This window comes from Emydura macquarii, unplaced genomic scaffold (assembly GCF_026122565.2).
Source record: "Emydura macquarii macquarii isolate MOO-44397 ecotype Brisbane River unplaced genomic scaffold, CSIRO-AGI_Emac_v2 contig_509, whole genome shotgun sequence".
NCBI lineage: Eukaryota > Metazoa > Chordata > Testudines > Chelidae > Emydura > Emydura macquarii.
In genome coordinates, this window is record NW_027130646.1 from 728,690 (window position 1) to 749,581 (window position 20,892).

A 20,892-nucleotide genomic window follows, 5' to 3' on the forward strand; every position below is an offset into this window, starting at 1 on the left:
TGACAATTGAGGGCGCTCAGCATTTGCCAGGATCAGGCCCCAGGATATCTTTTGCGGTTCTGTAGGGCCTTTTTCTCTAAGGTGCTTTGCAAACATGAATGAATCGTCATCACTCCCGGGAGGCGGGTAAGCTGGGACTGTCTGGTTTGAGGGATGTTTTTGCCCCGTCGTTTCATTTGCAAATAGCGGGTATATGTGTGACACAGGGACTGAGACAGAACCGGCCAGAGCTTAGCCATCGAGGGACTCATTTCTCGCTCCAGCAACTACAGTAGAGTCACGTGGTTCCCAAACTGGTGTAATACAGCAGTGACCAAGCGCCTGGATACTGCTCCAAATAAGGGAGGGTCCGGAAACCTCTGGGCCGTGATCTTCCTGCGGGGACTGGGTGCATTCCGGTGATCTGGGGGTTCTTGCTCCAGTTACCCCCATTTCCTACTGCAGCCAGCAATCTGAATGTGATTCACATGCTCAGAACAGTCGTCCCAGCCCAGTGCCCCAAACACACGGAGAGACAGAGGGCTTGATTCTCTTCTGCCTTGCTTCGTGCATTGTTGTGCAAGCTGGGCCGTGCTTGACGCCTTTTTTGTGTGTGCAGAAGTGTGAATGACACTACAGGGAGCAACGGCGTGGGGAGTCAGGCCCCCCCAGTGGATGGTGCCGTTCCCCTGAGGTCACTAGCGTATGATACCCTGGAACAGCATCGTGTGGCTGGATGTTCTATCTCTTGCAGATGAGGAACCCAAAGGGCTGGCCCACATGTGGTTACTAAAGATCCTGTGAAGATTTTTACAGCAGCGAGGACATTAGGGTGACCAGATGTCCCGATTTTACAGGGATGGTCCCGATCTTTGGGGCTTTTTCTTATATAGGCGCCTATTCCTCTCCACCCCTGCCCCGATTTTTCACACTTGCTAGCTGGTCACCTTAGAGGACCTCCATCCTAGTGTCCTGGAAACATCCCGAATCGGGGATTATCTTCTGCCTACATCAGCTCCCCCTGTAGCTGCGATGGAAAAGGTATTCTGGCCTGAACCGCTTGTGGCATGCCTGTGCATTGCTAAATAAAGGCCATGGAAATTCCAGGCGGCCCCTCGTCCACAGGGGCGTGGGAAACTTTCTGCGATGGGTGGGGGACCTAAAAGATTGAATTGTGTGGAATCCAAGGTGTCATTTATGACAAACGTTCAGTTTCTAGCCCTCTGGCTTGCTGGGACAGGGACGGACTGATCCAAATACAAAGGGATGCAGCCTGGTCTTCCTGCATCTGCAGGTAAACAGCTCCATGGCCTCAGCTGCTGTTCACAGATGTCCCAAGCTGTGAATGAAACTAACTCGCCTCTCTCCACGTGCCCTGCGGTGACAGGAATCGTGCCAGTTTTACCAGCCAGGTGCCCAGTGCCCAGTGTAACAGCAAAGATGGAGCCGGCCAGGCAAGATGAGTGGAGACAGCCCCCACCCTTTGAATTAGCAAATCTTTGGGAAATAGATACTCAGTGAATCACTGCCTCTGGATTTCCCCGTGCCCCAAGTATCTGTCTGCCAGATTGGCCTGGGACTTTCTATGTTTGTGTGTCATTGCGCAATGCTGAGTGAAATAAACAACAATGCCATTGATGGCCCTTTAACTTCAGGGTGGGGGGTTATTAATATGAACCTTGGTCGGCTGTGTTTCTCGGTATCCATACTCTCCCTTTCTGTGATGTAGTTGGCGGTGACCAGACAGCAGCTCAGCAGTGCAAGGGACGGAAGGTGTAACGTTTTTGGAGGGGTGAGAAGAAAAGGAAGTATGAGCCCCAGTGAATTCTGGGTGGCTTTTTTTTTTTTTCTTGCTTCAGTGGGTCTGTCTGATCTTTCAGGAAGTATTGTGCAGCTCAGCCAGAAAGTCAACGCCGAGGCAGTGAGCCGAGGCACTTGTGTGTGCGCTGGAGGGCTGGGTGGACAGCCTGTCCCTTGTGTGAAGTTTGCAGAGGCAGAGCGAGCGGGGGTAGGTTTCTGCAGAGGCTCCAGGCGCAAGCATAAAAGCGCATTGTGTGGTGTTTTCCCGGCTGTGTCCTAGAGACAGGGAGCCGAGTCTCACCATCGCCTTAGTTCCCAGGTGAGGATTCGGGTTTGAATTTTGGGTGATGAAATGCAGGGTTTGTAAAATGAGCAGCTGAGAGACTGGCGGGCGGGGGAATGTATTCTGCATTTCAAAAAGCTTTCTTTCCATTTTCTTAGCCCCACAGTGGTATAACCCCCCCCTCTCAGCCCCTTCTCTTCATCTTTCTGCCTGTGGCTTGTTTTGCTGATCTTATCTACAGCTATTTTAAATCTTTAGTGGCTGAATGGTAGCAAAAGGGTTAGAAAAAAGGAACCGTGGAAGCATTCATCTATATAAGAACCTAAGAATGGCCAGGCTGGCTCAGACCAATGGTCCATCTAGCCCAGGAACCTGTCTCTGATGGTGGCCAGTGCCAGGTGCTTCAGAGAGAATGAACAGAAGAGGGTAATTATGGAGTGATCCGTCCCCCGTCTTTCAGTCCCATCATCTGGCAGTCAGAGGCTTAGGGACACCCAGCGCATGGGGTTGCACCCCTAAGCATGTTGGCTAATAGCCAGCGGTGGACCCTGTCCTCCAGGAACTGATCTCATTCTATTTTGGACCCAGTTATGCTTTCGGGGAAAGTTCTGCACGCTGCTAAAACGCACCGATTAGAATTTGACCCCCACAACAATGTCCCCGTGAAGCAACGGGTCCTCGTCAGAGACGGGACTGGGATAGATGGACCACAGGTCTGCTTTCCCGTATTGCTGCCACCAAGATGCTAGATTACCGGTTGCTTTTAGGTCAGGCTAGGAGCCTGCGTGTTAGTTGCTCGTTGAGGTGTGGCCGTACACCGGACACTGTGGTGGGTCTGGCTTATGTCTGGGGACAGAAACAGCAGAATTGCTAGGCTGGACTCCTCTGGGTGTGACTTACTGACCGGAATTGTATAACTTCAAAGATCCCACCTAGGGAAAGCAATTGATTACATCGGTGTCCATGTGTCTCACTACCCCAATCACCTTAGATAGCAACAGGGCCTGGTTCCGAACAGGCTTTGGGTCCATCACTGGCCAGAGAGAACCTCTGTAGGGGACAGGCAGCGCCCCGTTCCTTTGCTCCGGGCTTCCTTTGCCCCGGACGGCTGGTTGTTTTAATGACATCCACCTTCTTCCCAAGCTGCCGGTCCAGTCTCCTCATGCCGTTATTTTCTCTCCTAGCCCGGAGGGCGTCCCGGGGCTGTCAGAAGAGGGTTAACAGGATTCTTGCTCCGAGCACAGAGGCAGATGTGAGAGTACAAAGGGGAGCCCTGTTCTGGGCTACAGAGCCAGCCAGACAATGTCTGTGCTGGTGCGTTCTCTGCTGCCTTCCCCATCCCCCCCCCCTGCATTGCGTCTCGCCGTTAATACTCTGCTTCCTTGTCCTGGGGGGTCTGTCTGCCCTTTGCTGCCTCCGCTGGGGGCAAGCTGACCTCTGACGTTCGTTCTCGGTGGTTTCATCTGCTGGCTAAAAGGTGAACAGGACAAGCTCCCGTTCTCCGGGGATTTGCTCAGTGCAGTTATAAATGGCTCCAGCTGAGGACACCGACCGGTAACACGTGCCAGTGGCTAGGCCCACGCCTGGGCGCTGCGCGGGGGGCTGCTTCAGAAACGCTGGTAGACGAGATGGCCGCGAAGGGCTAAACCTCCAGTCTGAGCCGAGGGCGCTCTGCTGGGTGGATCGAAGGACCAGTGGGTACAGCAGCAGCTGATCCTCTGTGTCTGCTCCTACCTTAGGGGTCCCGCTGCCACATGTGCGGGGAGCCCCAAGGAGTCGTGCTCTGCTGCATTTACTGTGCGCATTCCTCCACGCTTCCCCGTGCCCGATCCAGGCCGCAGGGATGGGGGCGGCGTTTGTCTCCAACGGGATCCACGAGCACTCCATTGTAAAACTGAATCTGTGAAGGCGAGCAGCAGCCACTTCCCTTCGTCGGCCAAGTCCCGAGCTCAGGGCTGTGAGCGTCGCCCCAGAAACATCTGAGATCACAGACAAACAGCCCAGGCCCGGGGTTACCAGAATGGCCTCTGCGCTGGTGGTGCCAGGAAACACACAGCCATTGCCCCGGGGCTTGGCAGAGGGAAGTTTTTCATTCCTCCCAGCAACAGGAACCGCCTCCCTCGCCTTGTCCCTCTCAGGGTGTTATTGGCAAGCGGGAAGCCGGCTTCTTGTCCTGGATTGGCGAAGGGCGATAAGCGGAGGGATTTATTTGGCAGCTGGATTTTCAAAACGCAGTGCCCCAGCCGTAGAGTCATGGCCTGGTCCTGGGCTGGATTGTGCTCTCAGACCAGTGTAAATTAGGAGTATGTGAGATCCAGATTAGGCCCATCACGTGTTTAGCGGTTAGAGCGAGGGATCTGATGTCAGGACCCCTGGGACCTTTTCCCCAGCTCTACCGCAATCTGTCTCTGACTTCAGGCAGGTCACTTAACCCTTTCTCACCGTCTTTCCCCCATGGGCGTGCTCTGACCCACCCTGGACATAGCGCCTCCACAGCGAGGAATGAATCACCCTCTCGGGGGGCAGGTGGTGGTGTACGGATGAGGGGGAAGCAAAGAGGAAGGGACGGACCCGAGATCGGATGGGGAATGTGTGGAAGAGCCACGGACAGAAGTCAGGTTTCTGGACACAGCCGGAGACCTCTGCAGACAGTGTCTTTCTAACGTTTCCAGCGGGAGCGGGGGAAGGCTTAATTAATCTGGTGTTTGTGAAGCGCCTTGGATGGAAGATGGAAACACAAAGGGTCCTTTGTTATTAATAGGTGCTGGGCGGTGGCTGAGCTCCCATGGTGCCTGCTGCATTGGACCCTGCCTGCGCTCTCCTGGGGTTAAATGCTTTCATTCTCCCCCTCCTCTTGCCTCTCTGATAGGAATTCCTTTCCCTTCTCTGTGAAGCACGCAGCGTCTGGTCTGCAGCCTCACCATTCAAACAGCCGCCTGAAGGCCTGGTGAGCTGGCTGCCTGACAGGTTTTTTTCAGCCTCCTGGCGAGGATGGGCCAGTGGGTCCTGTGTCTGGGCTTGTACATTTTCGTTTTGATTTTGCAAGTGCGCATTCAAGGTCAGCTGTGGGGTGACTGCCTCTCTCAGCGCCTCCCCTAGAAGTTCACTGGCGTCACAAGTGAGAAGATGAGTTTTTGAGCTGGCTGGCGACGCAGAATTCCCCCGTCTCCCCCCGGCTCCGGGCTCCGAGAGTCAAGCTGGGTAATTCCCGTCTCACGCCTCACAACCTGGTGATCCTGCGGGAGGGATTTCATGGACCGCTTTGCTGCCGCCGACCCAGGTAGAAGAGAACCCTCTTTACTCTCTCGCGGCTGTCTCGGCTCTGCAGAGCGAATGGGACCGACCCCTCAGCTGTGTCAGTGAAGTCAGCAGATGCTAGGTGGGGGGCTTGCAGGGGACAGATGTGGTGTGTAAGAAGGGGCCGTTTCCACAGTCACATCTCTGGCGATAACCACACTCTCTAGGCCTGCGCTGATGGTCTCAAATGTTAGCGTCTCTGCTGTGTGGTCCCTGGAAAGGAAGTCCATGTGAGCCACTCTGAGGCTAGGACGCCATCGCACAGCTACGGTCCATGCTCTGTCTTAGCAGGAGACAGACATCTTTACAGCGCTCGTGTTGATTTATTGCTTTGTTGCTCTGCAAAGCAAACAGATGGAAGGGAGGTGGTGTTAAGGGTGGTCCAGATCCTGAGCTACTTAGCATGTGCTCAGTCCTTACTCAGCCCCAACTCCCACTTTGCTGGGAACTCCCACTTTGCTGGAGTAAGAGCAGAGTAAACAGGGAGGGCCGGATCCTGCCTCCCACACCTGCGCCGTGTGGTACCGTATGTCGCCGCTGCTCCGGGGGAGAGGATCAGGCCCCGAGGAGAGCCCAGGATTTGGCTGATGAAGATTAAGGGTGGAATTATAGCCAACTGTTTAACAAAGGTACCCAGGCGTTTTAGCGGGGCATGCGGCGGGGTCTCTGAGCCCGAATCTCTACCGTGCCCCCAACCCCGTGATCCTGAGTCCACCATGGCTGTGCAACGGGTCTTTTATTGCAGTGTAGACGTGCCCAGCATGGATAGAGGTGCACGGCACCTCGGATCACGCTCGGCCGCCAGGGCGATGAACACGCTGTGAATGCCTAATTAGGTCACAGAATCCATCGTCTGGGGGCAGGAGAAGGGTGGGGGGGGGGGGCGGTCTCAGCAGAGACACCAAGCACTGCATGTTTCCTGGACTCTCGGTTCCCCTCTCACCCTACAGCCGTCTCTCGGGGGGGTCCAGATCACTTCTGAGACAGGGTAGGGGAGATTGCCTGCTTCTGCCCATCCAGTCATTTGCATTGAGTGGGATGAAACTCGCTTCCCCAGCCGAGATCCATTCCGGCCCTGTGGACGCCACTCACACCAGCTTTGCTCTGTGGCTTTAACTCCTTTAGGCTTATTTTGCCTCCGTGGCTTTGCCGTCCTTTTGAGGGAGTGATATGGAGCTGTCCGAAGGGAAGGAGAACCGGGAATCCTGCTGTGTGGATAAAATAACACCTGACAGTGCAGCTCTGCCTCACACTATAAGCAGGGATTTCAATTCAGGCTGTGGGCTGGCCCCACGGAAACTGGAGCAGAGGGAAACTGAGGCTGAATGTTAGGGGAAATGTCCTAGAAGTGAGGACTGTGAGAATGTGGAAGGGGCAAGAGTCCACTTGCTCAGGACATTTAAAACTGAATTGAGCAAAGCTCTGGAGAACGGGCAATGGTAGCTCCGGTGTGACTGCTGCTTACTACACTGATCCTCATCTTCTCGCTGCTCCCTTGTGCTCCCCTCGCCCGTCTGTCTGTGTGTCCATCCGACGGCTGCCTCTCACCTGGTACTTAAATGGTGCTCTCTTCAGGTCAGGGACCATCTCATCGTTACACGCGTGTATGGTGCCTGCTGCAGTGAGACCCTGATCTCTGATTGCCCCCCACATCCCCCAAGTGTGACCCCCATACAGATAACAAAGAACAACACGGGTACAATTCTGTGATGGGGAAGCACTTCCTGGCTCTAATAGTGTTGCCTAGTGGTTAGCTCACTGGACTAGGACTCAGCACCCACCTGGGTGCTGTTCCCAGCTCTGTGTGTAACCTTGGGCAAACCTCTTTCTCGCTCTGTGCCTCGGTTTCCCCATCTGTAGAATGGGGATAACGATGCCTCCTTTGTAAAGCGTTTTGAGATCTCTGGATGAAAAAGCGCTACAGGAGAGCTAAGGATGGTCTTATTTTTATCTTACATCCCTAATTGCTTTGGTTCTGTAGCCATTGGGTTGAGTGGTGACCCCATAGGCTGGAGATTATAATTTGAGGGGCTGTCACCGTTTATTAAATTGCTCTATGTCTAGAGCAAGGAAAGATGGCAAGGCCCCGTTTGATCTCCCAGTCTGTCTCTGTGAGCCCAGCGCAGGATTGCTTCCTACGGGACTGTGTCCGGTCGGAACAGGTCCTCAGACACAGGGCGGCTTATCTGGGAAGGTGACGCTGCAGCAGAAGAGCTCTTACTGTCAGAGCGAGACTGTCTAAATCAGACTGTCTAAATCAGATTCCCAACCCATGGCCCACGGGGGCTTTCAAAGTGGTCCGTCGCTCCCCTCCCCCTGGTTGCAGAAGGGAGGCACTGCTTAGGGACCCAGGTGGAGCGCACAGGGCTACAGGATGCGTGCGGTTTCCCTGCTGCAGCCGGGGAGACGGGAGACCAGGGAGGAGGGAGACGGCCTCCTTGCTGAACTCCTTCCGTCTGGCTGCAGTAGCGGGGGAGAGGCTGCTGGCGGAGACTGGTGGCCCTTCAGGGTGGTAAAAATGATATCTCTGGCCCTCGAGCCAGAAAGGTTGGGAACCACTGGTCTAAATGTTCCGCTTCTTGATTTCATCCTCGTCCTGCTCCCTCTGCCGCTCGATCTCACTTGCCTGGCAGTAAACGCCTGTTCTCACGCTCCCCTCCTTGCTGTTTTGCTTTGCCGAGTTAGCCAGATTTTGCTCTTTTACTCTTTCAGCCTCATGATCCTTGTTATCGCTCTTCTCTGAACTCCCTCCAGTTTTGTCAGACTCTTTCTGATGACTTGGTGTCCAGTCCTGACTCTGATATTCCCAGGAGGGCGGTGAGAGGCAGGACTAGCCTCCCTGCTCTGCAGTCAGCTGCCTTTGCGTTTATGGTGCAGCCACACCTCCGTGCAGACTGAATTTGGAGATGGCACTAGGCTGGCGAGGGCGTCTCTCCTGCGCCCAGCACACAGGGAGTGGAAATCCAAACAGGGGTTTGAGCACTGGGGCCTCAGCCTCACACTCTGACCTGCCTTTGGTTCATCCAGGTAGATCCTCTTTTCCCAATCTCCCTCCATGTGTTTGGCAAAAATACCTGCTAGTTTTGGTTCCCGGTTGACCCTGTCCAAGGTTAACAGTGTCCAGTCGGAACAGGTCCTCAGACACAGGGTGGCTTATCTGGGAAGGTGATGCTGCAGCAGAAGAGTGAGACTGTCTAAATCAGTGGTTCCCAACCCATGGCCCACGGGGGCTTTCAAAGTGGTCCGTCGCTCCCCTCCCTCCTCCTCTTCCCCCTTTTCTCACAGCCAGCAAGACACTCACTCCACCTACCCCCAGCACTGCTGTTCCAGCATGGAAATAAGTATTCACCAAGGGGGGCCTGACAGTCATGAAAACACCCTAGCACCAGGCCTTTCCCCTGCCCCGAATCTGTTTTACCAGGTAGGAGAGAGAGAGAACCATTTCAACAAGACCATGAGCTCTAACCAGTGATGGCAAAGTAGGCAATATCGGTTTTGTTTTTTTAAAAAAAGATTAACTTCTGTGCTTTAAAAATAGCCTGGATAATGTAACCGGGCTTCCTGGAACCATCAGCTGCTTGTGTATTGGTCCAGGCTGAGATGGTGTGGGGTTTTAGGGGCTAAAGATCTGCTGAGATTGAAGTAATTTGATCCAGAGTTGATGGAGCAGGACTGGTTTATTTACTGCTAGGAGAACGTTGCTCCAGGCCAGGTAACCCTGCCCTCCTGGCTTGATCTGCCAGCTCTCCCATGGCTGGTGCAGCCTGGGACGGGTGTGATCTTAGATTCCCTTCCCGCATCTCAGACCAGGGACCCCCTCTGTGTCCTTGGACATGGTGGATGGCTTTGGCGTGGGTAGGGGGGGAGAGAATCACACTCTCAGGCAGCAGATGTTTAATTTCCAGATGTGAGACCCGCCCTGCTATGGGCAGAGTTGTCCACTGCCGACAGCGCTCTGTGAGCACCCTATAAACCTATGAGGTTAAAGACCCCACCCCGCGGAGCCTGTAACCCAAGCACACAAGGAACCTGTGAGTAGGGCTGAGTGGGACACCATGAGACAGCTAAGCTCTGTTCTGTGTGCGGGTACAGCTGGGTTTTGAAAGTACTGCTGTCGGCTCTGCCCATCAAGCCCTCTTCAGGTAGCTGATTTCTTACAGGCTTTCTGGAGGTGGCCGGTCCTGACCCGAGCTGGTGTCAGCTGGGAGGCCGCGTGCACCACTGGACTTTAAGGGTGGGGTGCTTGCGGTGGCCAAACTGGGGGCAGAAGAGTTGAAGTGGGAGCTAATGACGGCGCCTGGGAGACTGGCAGCTGCTGTTAGTCCGCAGAGCAAATAAAGCCGGGGCACTGGCCTTGTGCCAGGAACAGGTTTCAGACCTGGTCTATCTGGCCCATCTCTAGGGGTGAATCACGGGGCAACCGGCCCTTTAAGGGGAGCTGGGTCTCCGCCCTACTTTTGACACACTTACTCGCCTCCCCAGCTGGGGACAAATGGGGCATGTGATAGACGGGTTAGATAAAGTGACCGTGAGAGAGATCAGCTGGCGGGTCTGGGAGAGGCTTCAGCAGAGGCCTGGAGAAGGCTGGTGAAGGCTGCAGGGAGCAGGCAGGCTGCTGCGGGGGGACGCTGAGATACCAGAGAGAAAAGCTAGGGAGGGCTGGAAGTGGCCTGCCAAAGCAGGGAAAGACTCCAGGCAGGGGGGCCCAGGAGGGCTTGATGAAGACCAGGGAAGAATGAATTGGATTCATGGGACTTAATTCTGAGCAATTTAAAGAGGGAATTATGGGCTAAGAGGGGGGAAAATAGCCTTTTTGGAGTTTCTCGTGAAGGGGAAACTGAGGCAGGGCTGCTACAACGCCACCCTGTGCCCCGAGGAGGCGCCCAGGAGGCAGTTGACCCTGGTGCAGGGTGAGAGGGGAGTTTGTTCTGTGCAGTTCCTGTCGTTTTGCAGAGGTTGCCAATAGCATGTGGCCACTTCCACTAGGAATGGAAGTGAGCCTCACTGACTCATTTGTCCTGCCCTGGGTTCACTGAACGGGCGGACAGTCTGACACAGAAACGCACGCTACGTGAGACGGGACGCACTCTCTATCAACACCACTCCAGCTCCTCGGCCCTCCCCGTTCCCACCTCCGCTTCCCCTGAACTCCCTGGAGCTCAAGATGCTCGGGTGCCGGCGGGAGAAACAAGGGATGCCCGTAACGCCTTGACTCCAGCCCCTGCGTGAGTAAACGCGGGAGCTGGGAGCTGGAGCCGGCACTGATATCTCGACTGCTGTGGGATGAAGCCGGAAGTGAGCTGGATCCCTGAAGTGTCCAGAGGAGAATCAACTTAAAACCAACAACTTAGCAGCAGTAACACTAAAAGCCAGTGCAGATCACAGTGCCTGGGTGTGACATGCCTGCGGCTGGAGGGGCCACTGAGAACGTGAGTGTGTTATTTGTTCTTGTGCCCACAGCGTGTTATTTCACAGACAACCTGCAAAGTGGGGGAATTTTTGTCCCTTCGTGATGTCTAGAGCAGGCCCGCAAGGGTTTTTCTTGGGAAGTTCTGCACATCCTTCAAGGGTTTGCTTTTCCCTTTAGAAATCTCAAGCCTTTCCGGCTGAGTGTCCCATGGTTTTTCTGGAAGACTCTTTGGAGGCGTCAGAGATCTGGAACGTCAGCTTTCTCCCCTCTCAGTGGAAAGGAAAGGGGACTGATCAGTTTTTCACAAGAAGAGCTTTTCTCCCAAGTGCTTTTAGACATTTGAGTTAAATAGGGGTTAATAAAAACCTGCAAAGGGTTTTAAACACTTGGGGCGGCGGGGGGCGGAAATCCCTCACCCTCTTGTTTGGTCTAGTTTCATGTGTCTGGTGTCTCGGTCTTCATCCCATCAGCTCTCCAGCAAGAGAAACACAGCACAGACCAGACCTGCGTCTCTGGTGTCTCAAACAAGCAAGGAAAGGAAATATGAACTATAAACCCCTTCTCAGACAACTTGAGCAGCAAAAAAAAAGGGAAGGAAAGACACAAAACTGCTTTTTCTTCCCCTTCATGGCTCCTCTTTAGACAACCCTGATGGAGGAGGGTAGAGATGTGATCTGGCAGCCTCAAGGGGAAGTGTAATCCTTGACTGAGGGCAGGGTAGAAGTCGCCAGCTTGCCTACAAGGTGTCTTTGGTCACAGTGGCGGGGTATCCCGGACTTGTGCAGTTATTCCTCTTCAAGCATCCCTGGGGGAGAGGGGTGGTGAGGGGGAGGCAGTCTGCTTTTCAAACCCGATCAGGGTGGGCTGGTGGCGAAGGATGAGGCTGGTTCAGGCAGTTCTCAGCTGGGCTCTCTCTGGAACTCGGGTGCGGGGTTGCTGGGAGATGTAGTTTCCGGGCTGGAGCAAGGCATCCTAGGAGATAAAGGATTAGTTATAACCCATCCGAGAGAGGGCATTGAGAAGAAGGCAGGTGGTGCTCCTGGGAGCCTACGGACCCGCTCTTCCATTGTGCTGGTTTTGAGGCAGACCTCGCCCTAAAGAAATGGTTGCGGGTGTCTTGTGAGTGACCCTGACAGGGACGGGCTGTTTCACATACTCCATGGATGTGGCTTTTGGTTTTTGTTTGCGCTGCCCCCGCTACTAACACGCTTGGTCTGTGTCCCTACTACGGACCGTACAGCGGCACAGTTGTGCCACTGCTTGTCAGGTCTCCCGTGTAGCCGCTCTCTGCCGCCGGGAGACAGCTCTCCCACCGGCGTAATTAAACCGCCCCCAACGAGCGGAGCAGCGGTAGCTGTGTTGGCGGGAGAGCGACATAGCGCTGTCCACACCAGCGCTTTTGTTGGTGAAACTTACACCGGTCAGGGGGGTGGTTTTTTTCCCCACCCCTGACAGACAAATGTTCTGCTGACAAGAGTGCTAGTGTAGACAAAACCTGGTGGTTTCACTCCCAGAAAAAATGATCAGCGGGAGCATTGCCTGGAGGTGAAAAGTTTGGTGCAAATCCCATCTGCCATCTCCCCGCTCCCTTGCAAAGGCCATCATGTGAGCTCCACTTCTCGTGATTGTGAAAGGAGCCTCCCCCTGTAACCAAGAGCAGCCTTCGCCCACCAGAGGGGAAGGAAGGCAGCCTGGCAGAGCGTGCATCGTGATTCGAAAGCGGTTTCACAGGCTCCAGGCAGGAACTCGTTTCTGATGAGCAGGCAAGTTGCTCCTGTTGATCGCTGCTGCCGCAGGGGCCCACGGCCCACGTTTGAGTGTCTGCGTCTGAGCATGGGGAAGGGGTCCCCCCATCACATCCAAGGTAGCCGTCAGGGGAGGCCCTAGAGAGGAAACCTCTTTAACCAGCTCACAAACCCGCCCGAGCCCGGCTTCCACTGGGCTGCGGTGGGGGGGCTCTGGGAAATAAAATGCAGGCTCTGAAATTCGGGAGGGGCCCAGTATGAAGCAGGCAGAGCAAGACGTCTGTCTGTCTGTCTTAGAGCAGCCCCGACCCCGTAGTGTCTGAGCATCTCCCAGTCTTCAGCGTGTTTATCCTCGCAACAGGGCCGGGCTCTTTTTGCCGTTCTACACCCGGGGATTGGGAACCGTGGCGCAGAGAGACTGTGACTCGTCCAAGGTCACGGGGGGAGCGTGCGGTGGGGCAGGGAATCGAACTGGGTCCCAGGCTGGTGCCCTGACCACGGAACCATCCTTCTTTGGGGTCGATCCAGGGCCCCAGGCGCCTGTGCCGTCGATGACAAATGCATCATGCCGGTCCAGACTGAAGCAAACCCAGCAGCCTCCCTCCCCGGGACGGGAAAACACCCAGCTCGATTCCCAGCCCGCAGAACGCCCCCCTTCTGTCAGTGCCGCTGGCCTGGCTCCCGAAGAGAGTAGCAACTTGCGCTGCCCACCCGCGGGGCTGTGAACTGCCGTACACCGGGAGCGCTCGCCCCGGGAGCAGAGCTGACCTGCACCCTGAAGGCCAGGATGGGGTTGGGCTGTTTTTTGGGTCAAAGACGGGGGCGTTCATCCAGAGGCCAGGAGCCCCGCCCGGAGAGGGCCCTGCCTGCGGCCTTCTCTTTGTTTAAGGTCTTGGGTCGCCAGGCGCCTTGCTGGCCAAGAGCCCCTCTGGACTCAGTGGGGCGCCGTGGGGGGAGGGGTGGAAGGGGGCGAAGCCCCATCCCCCGCTCCAGACACAGTGGGTACAGTGGGGTCCCCTGGCTGGGGGGGGGGCAGGGGATCTGCTGCTCCACCCTCAGAGGCAATGTGCCGCCCAGCTGGCAGGTCTCCTGCCCATAGAGAACGGCAGCGGTGGGGGGGGGCTACTGTTGCCGGCTGGCAGGGGCGTCGTGGGGAGGGGGGGCAAGGAACTGGCTTTGGGGGCACCGTGGGGGAGGGGTGTGCCAAGGGGAGCTGGGGGGCTGTGGGGGGAGGGGGCATGTCGAGCACTACCCCAGTCTCTTCCTCACCCCGCTGATCCTGCTATTTGGTAAAATGCCCAGGAGACATTGGGTGAATTTTTTAGCTCCCCCCCCCGGCGTGAGCTGCCCAGGGGTGCCCCGGCTGGTGGCGTCGGACGTTGCTCGCCCCGAGGAACGGCGTCAGGCGCAGACCCCCTTGCCTGCGCTCTCCCTCTCGTCATTCAAGGGATCGCGCTGGGGCTCCCGTTTTCCAGGCGTCGGCTGCCTTCAGCCGTGCCTTCCCCTTGTTCCGACATCCTCCCTCCTGGTCTCTTCTCATCTTTGTCCTCCTTTCATGCTGTCCCCTGGTCTTCAGCACGTCTGCTGGCCAGCACCAGGCCCGTGGGCTGAGCGGCATCACCCCTGTTGTGAGGTACCTCCGCTCCCTGAGAGAGGGAGCGTCACCCAGTGGTTAGGGCACTAGCTTAGTCCTTGGCAGATGTGGCTCTGAGTCCTCGCTCCGTCACAGGTTCCCGCCATCACTTAGTCTCTTGGTGCCTCAGTTTCCCATCTGTAACATGTGGGGGTAACAGATTTTTGTGGGGACACAGGTGGAGGGGGTTGTTTGTATGGCTGATTGTCTGTATGGCATCTAGATGCTGTCCACACAGAATCAGGGCCTAGGACTTCTGCTCTGGCCCCGTTATACCAGCTCAGCTGCTGTCAAGGCGGCTGCGAAGCCAGTCTGACCAGTACCTAGGGACTGCCCCATGCTGCTCTGTGTGCAGACCTGCCCTGGTGTGGGCGGAGCGCTCTCTGCTCTGGATATTCTGGGCAAGGGAGTTTGCTCATGCTCTGAGCAGGAGCAAGTGGCTCTGGGGCTCCTCTGACCGACACTGGGGTCTGAGCAGACTCCAAGCCGCCTTGCCCCAGCCTGCCTGTCCTGAGAGGTGCTGCTCCGAATCGGGCTGCGCGCCCTGCCTCAGAGCGGCCCACGTCACCAGTGCTGGGCGTGGGGCTCTCCGGGGACGGAGCTCAGGGAAATCAGATCGTTGCAAAGCGGGGTCTCGTGCCCACCTGCCAGCGGTACCAGCTGCACTGAAGCTCTCCGCCCCCCCCCCAGTGTCCATCTTTCCAAAGAGGGGGGAGGGCTGGCAGGAGATGGTGCCTAGGCATGCCAAGGGCTTGGGAGGATGAGCAACCAAGAGCAGGAGGGGAGATGTCTCTAGGAAGACGTCGTCAGTCTACGAAACAGTTTGAGAATCTTTTGCTCTGGAGACTATAAAAATCCTGCCTTGGCCCAGGTGCCGGGGGTGGGGGTGGGGAGTGGGGGGCCTCTCCTCTCTCTGATCTCGGTGGGTCTGCGAAGCCTTGCTTTGGAGGGCAGATTGGGGTCCACCGGGCCAGCTTCGGGATGTGCTGGCTGCATCAGAGAGCAGCGCTTTGGCCTCGCTTTGTGAGTCCCTCTGTCAGTGGTCTGCTCTGTCTGCTTCTCTTTTTGCACTGCCGGGCTGCGTCGCCCTGCCCCTTCCCTCTGCAAGCGTCTCTCTCTCGCTCGCTCGCTCTTTCTGCGCCCGGGCGTGTGCTTCTCTCTGCATCTCCGAGGTCCCTGAGCTGACGCCCGTGGCAATAGGGACGCGTCCCCAGTGCATTTCGCCTGCTGCAAAACTAACCAGGCTTCAGTGTGAAGTTTTGGAAGCCGATCAAGCCCTGATTCAGCAGCGCTGACCTTCGCATGGCTGCTGTAGTTTGCAGACACCCCCCCCTTCCCGTTTCTGACCCCTTCCTTCCCCTGGGGCTGAACGGCTTACAGAGAAGATGCTTTATCTCGAGCTTGTGGTCAGCTACTCTGACGAGCTGCTGAAAGCTGCAGAAGAGATGCATTTCGACAGCTGAAAGTGTTTTCCACGAATGGCGATGGTCAGAGATAGAATCCAGCACCTGCGCCTGGGAGATCTTGGATTCAGGGAAGCTTTCCAGAGAGGTGGGTTAAGGAATGGGGCTAATGCAGCCGTGAGCTAAGGCGAAATCCTTCAAACCTGGTCAGAGGGGGCCCACACAGGGGATCGGAGACACCCCAGGATCCAGCTGGCCGACCTACTGGCCTGAACTGGGCTGGCTGTGCAGATGGGGTGTGTGTAGATGGGGATGCAGCTGCCAGCCAGTCTGAGCACCGTTCAGCAGTGGCAGGAGAAGGGCTGTTTGGGCCAAGTGCAAGACACTGGCCGGGTGCCTGTGATTATGTCGCCCTCGGATGGCTGGCCCCACTGGCAATCCCAGCCTGCGATGTATAGCCGGCAGAATTACTCCGGTCGTGCTGGCGGACAAGGCTTGTGCGTTCAGTGCTGAAGGTTCAAGACCAGGGTGTTTGGATATGTCTGTGGCCGGGCAAGGATGCGGGGGCCAACCATCTAGTCTTCTGGTTTTGGCAGTTCTGCAGAAAAGGAGCTGGGGTTACAGTGGATAAGAAGCTGGATCTGAGTCAGCAGTGTGCCCTGGTTGCCAAGAAGGCTAACGGCATATTGGGCTGCATTAGTAGGAGCATTGCCAGCAGATGGAGGGAAGTTCTTACGAGACTCTGGAACCAGGGCAGGAGGACTATGCCTCGAGGGCCGCTCCCTTGCGGCGTTCACTTCTTTGCCCAGCTGTAGGGCAGGGCAGTGAGCCGGGAGAGGAGGAACCGTATGCAATCCCTGTGGCCGGACCTGACGGGAAGGGGGCAGCCTCCAGGCCAGCCCAGGGTTGCAAAAGCCATCTGAGTCACCTCCTGCTCCCAGGGAAGTCCGTGGCAGGTTTGCTGGGCGCAGGGAGGGGGGCTCGTTATGCCGGAGTCTAGGAACTCATGACTGCCGTGCGGGAGCCCACGCAGCACAGAGGTGATCACAGAGCATCCAGTTGTGTCACTCCCGCACCGCAATCTCTCAGGTAGGGGACACGACGAGGAGAATAGAGGAGGCGTACGAGGCTAGATCTCATGGTCAGAGGAAACCCCCGTTTCTTCAGCAATCTCTCTCTGCCCCCATCCCCTGGGCAGCTGTGTTTGAGGCCCCCCTGAGAGCAGAGCTGCAAACCTCACTTCTTTTGTAGCGTGCTTGCTTCGGCGGTCGTTGATGGGTTATTTGATGGGGTTAGCAGGCACGTGGGGTTTGTGTGCCTGACAGCCGGCTCGCCTTATTTTGATCTGAGCTGTGGTTGGTCCCAGAGCTCCGGGGCCCCCCGGGATTTCCTTCCTCAGTTTTGCCTGCCAAGCGCTTTGTTTCACTTGTAGCAGATGTGTGCATTATAGACTCACCGGTCCAGATTTCCCCCCTATTTGCCCACCAAAAATAAGTGGCTCGATTTTTCCCAAGAGCTCAGCACGTTGGGTGCTGGTGGGGTGCTGAGGTCGTGTGAAATCCTGCCTCATCACCGTGGGAGCTGCCGGATGCTCAACGCTTGCAATCCTGCCTCACAGAGCAGGACTGAGAAGCACTGGACACAGGGGTATGTCCTCCCGTCCCAAACGATCGGAGGGGGGTGCAGGACCCTGAGCTGTGTCCTGGGCAGGCGTGGGACGGGAGAGTGATTATTTCCTTTTAAAATTTAAATCTAGTGTGCCCAGTGACCCGAGCACAGGCCAGGGAGCTTGGCCTTTCTGTGTTTGAATCTGACATTGGTGTGGGCTTTCTCTGTACCTCTGGGCAAGCCACCGGCTCTCCCTCTGCCTCGGTTTCCCCAGCATTAAAGTGGGGACGAGGGCATTGCTGGGGGCATTGGGGCGGTTAGTTAGCGGGTGTTCATCTAGTGCTTTGAGGGTGTGAAGCGCTGTGTAGATTCTAAGATTATTAGTGGAGGCCGCCACCGGCTCTGGAACTGCCCCCTGTTGCACTTCTCCCTTTCCTAACGCCGAAACAGGAGAGTGGCTGCATCTGGGAAGGGAAAGCTAGGGCAGAGGGGCTGCGGCTGTCAGCTTGGTTTCCCTTTAGTGAGAGACTTGATGTCCCTTTAGACCCAGGTACACATGCCTAGACACTGACAGGTGCCTGGGAAAGGCGTCTCGCGCTAATGCAGTCTTACGGGTGAGCTATGCAATGATTTGACGTAAAATGCAATGAACCCACGGCCTGCCAGTTGTCATTCTGCTGCTCAGCATGGCTGCAGTGGCAGAGATGGACCCTAGAAAGCCCACGCTCCACCCACTTGAGCTGAAGGAGAATCCCCGTTAGCCATATAGGGCTTATGGCACACAGATTCCATCCCGCAGAGGAGGGTGGAGGCACACGTACACCCTTGCCCGTCCACCGTGGTCAGCTCTGCAGGCTGCCTTTAACTCATTGTGCTGGACTCAGCGCCCCCCTGCCCCCCGGCTCACAAAGCCTCTTCCTGCCAGCCCTGCGCCGGCGGACGGCAGTGCCAGTATCCCGGCCAGATCTCCCGGCGCTGCAGAGAGCGGGTCCCTCGCTTTGCGTAGCTCATCCCGACCGGAGGGGCGGAGTGCCCACGCTTTGCCTTCTGCACCAGCTGTCTGGTCAACCTCGGGATGTTTGCGGGCTTGTTTCCCTAGAAACGGCTGCTAAGAAATGCGGTCACTCCAACCCAGAAAAAGAGAATAGGATTCTGTGGCAGCTTGGATCTGGATTCACACTGGATTGAGCCATCTGTGTAGCCGTGATTGAAAGGGGCTCAACTGCCCTTCTCACAGCTGCCCCGTCGGAGTCCTGCTTCCCTTCGCCCCCCGCCGTCTGTCTGGGCACGTCGCTGGTATCTCAGCGCCTCTGAAATGCCCCGGATCAGCGAGCCCAAGGGCTGATGCCCGACACCCCTGTGTCCAGCCCGTTGTGAAATAGATTAGGGATCCGAATGCTGAATGCAGAGCATGAGAACAGAGGCACCCGGCCCAGCTTGTGCAGCGCCTTCCCTTTACAAGGTCCACCGGGACTTTCTAAAGTGACAAGCGATCTGGGGGAGTCCAACTTCAAGGGGCCCGGTTCCCAGAAAGGGCCAAGCGCCTGCCTTCCGAAAACCAGGCCCCGTAGGGTGTCTTCGTTAGGGCCCCTAAAAACCAAGGAGCCTGAAATCACTAGTCGCTTCTGAAAATCTTGGCCATGGTGCCCAAAGCAGCGGCATGCGGCTCTATAGACAGGGCTACACCGCTGGCTGCCTGCGCTGGAAAAGGAGAGCAAGGCAGATCAAAGAGGCAGTTATGGCGGGGGGAGGGTTCACTTACCCACAGGGATTCTGCCCTGACAGATGGAGAACTCAGCCCTTTAGTAGCTTTTTAACTAACACTTACAAAGGGTGGACCCTCTAATGCCTGGTCCACACGGAGGAGAGAAGCCTACTACTGCTGCCAGCCAATGGACTTATTCCTTTAGTTCCAGTGGTAGAGGGTCATGATCTTCTCCAGTGTCCCCTATTCTCGCTCTGACTACCATGTACATTGCAGGGCCTCAGGATTTCTGTACAACTGTTGGAACCCAGCAGCAATTAGCCTAATGAATTTATACCCTCCCCCTGCCACCTCCTGGTAAATTACAGAACCCTAAAAGGTCTGTTTAAGTCATAGCTGGTCCAAGATTTTTCCCTAGGTAGTTAAGGTTGCCCAACACTTCCCTACCTGAGACTTGGTTTTCAGTTGTGTGGCACTTGAAATGTGGCAGGGAGTTTGTCTTGGGGTCAGGGATGCACCTTTTGCTGTTTCTCTGGAAATCCACCCACGATTTGGCCAAGTTTGCAAATGTTCAGTGGAGGCCCATTAGCGCGGCGCTAAATTCCCCAAGGATTCCCGTCTGCACTGGGCGTGCGCCAGCGTCCTCACAGCTCCTGCATGCGACTGGACGGTGCATGTGTCCTCTGGCAGAGTGACTGGGCCTGTGCCAGTCTGAGCCTGCAGAGGCAGAGCCGGGCTTGTCCTGGAAGTGCAGCTCCTGGATGCCGGTGATGCGAGGCACGGGAACTGAGCGCTTGTCTCTCCGGTGTTCTCAATGCCCCCCACTGCTGCTCCCAGCCAGCAGGGAGGAGAAGGAGGAAATAGCTGCACAGTGATATGCAGAGGGGGGAGAAATGAGGAGGAATGGGGGGTATGTGAGCCAGAGGGTGGGGAGGAGCAGAGGTGGAGGGGACAGGAGTCAGATAAGGGGATGGATGGGAGCAGAGGACAGGAGCTGGAGGGGGGGATTGGATAGGAGCAGAGAGGGACAAAGACATGCTAGGCGTATAGGGACAGAAGTCATCTATAACCACTAGATCACACTCCCCTCCAGAACCTGGGCTTGAACCCTCTACTTTCCTCTGCTGTCAGCGAAGAGCTATGAAACTCACCTGTGAAGTGAGTGTGTCTCATCCGACCTCTGGTGAGTGGTCTCCGCAGGTGATAATAGCCTTCGACGGCCGCCAGATATGGTGGCTTTAACGGCCCAAACCCTGCTGATGACTCAAGCTGGCAGTCAGTCTGGTTCTATGATTCTGTGCGATGGCATTTCGGTGTTTTCAGAGAGTTTTTTTTTTTTAATTAGGAAATTACATCCAAAAAACTCTGTTAAAAGAAAGTTAAGGCTGCAAAATCAATCACTCAAAAATGAGGAAATGCCAGTGTTCAGATTGCCAGTGTAACATTAATTTGGCCCCCTTGTGTGTATGCATTATGACACAGTCGTTAATGACACGATCACGCACTATTTTTTCCACTGGACCCCAGCCTCATTCGTTGCACAGGATGCGTCTGCACTGGGGCCGAATCAGGGTTGTATAGTGAAGGAGGCTGTGGTCGGTAGGACCCCAGCTTCCTTTGTTGCAGAAGTTTGAAGCTGTCTCGTGAGCAAGAAAGAGAAAGGGTGGGCTTGTGATCAAGGAAGTTGAATGCTGCCCTGAAGAACTGAATTCTATCCCTGCCTTTAGCAGAGCTGCTGCCTGGGGACGAGTAAATCACTTACACCACAACGCTCACAGTTAGCTGCTAATTGTGTGTTCCTCATTTTCTGGGTGCGCAACATGACACCTCTGACCAGATTTGCAGAAGTGCTCAGGGCGATTGGCGCTGTGCCCTGGACATACAATGTGCCACGAAAATGCGAGGCGAGACAAGGTGGGAGAAGTAATATTTTACTGGACCAAATTCTGTTGGTGAACACTCTGAAAACTCAGGGCCTGGGAGTCTCATTTAGCCACTCAGAATTAGTTGTCGCTGTTGATCATTTTAG

At 55.9% G+C, this 20,892-nt stretch overlaps 1 protein-coding gene across 4 annotated transcripts in view; it reads left to right on the plus strand.

Annotated features, from left to right (window-relative positions):
* The window catches only part of ARAP1 (ArfGAP with RhoGAP domain, ankyrin repeat and PH domain 1), a 141,763-nt gene that overhangs the window by 43,970 nt on the left and 76,901 nt on the right, over positions 1-20,892 (plus strand). The window contains exon 1 of one of the 4 annotated variants that reach the window (XM_067539087.1): positions 1,942-2,098. The exons of the other annotated variants lie outside the window; for them this stretch is intronic. The gene's annotated coding sequence lies outside the window, so the exon portion shown is untranslated. Of the gene's footprint in view, positions 1-1,941; positions 2,099-20,892 lie in introns of those variants that run through there. 4 annotated transcript variants of the gene reach the window in all.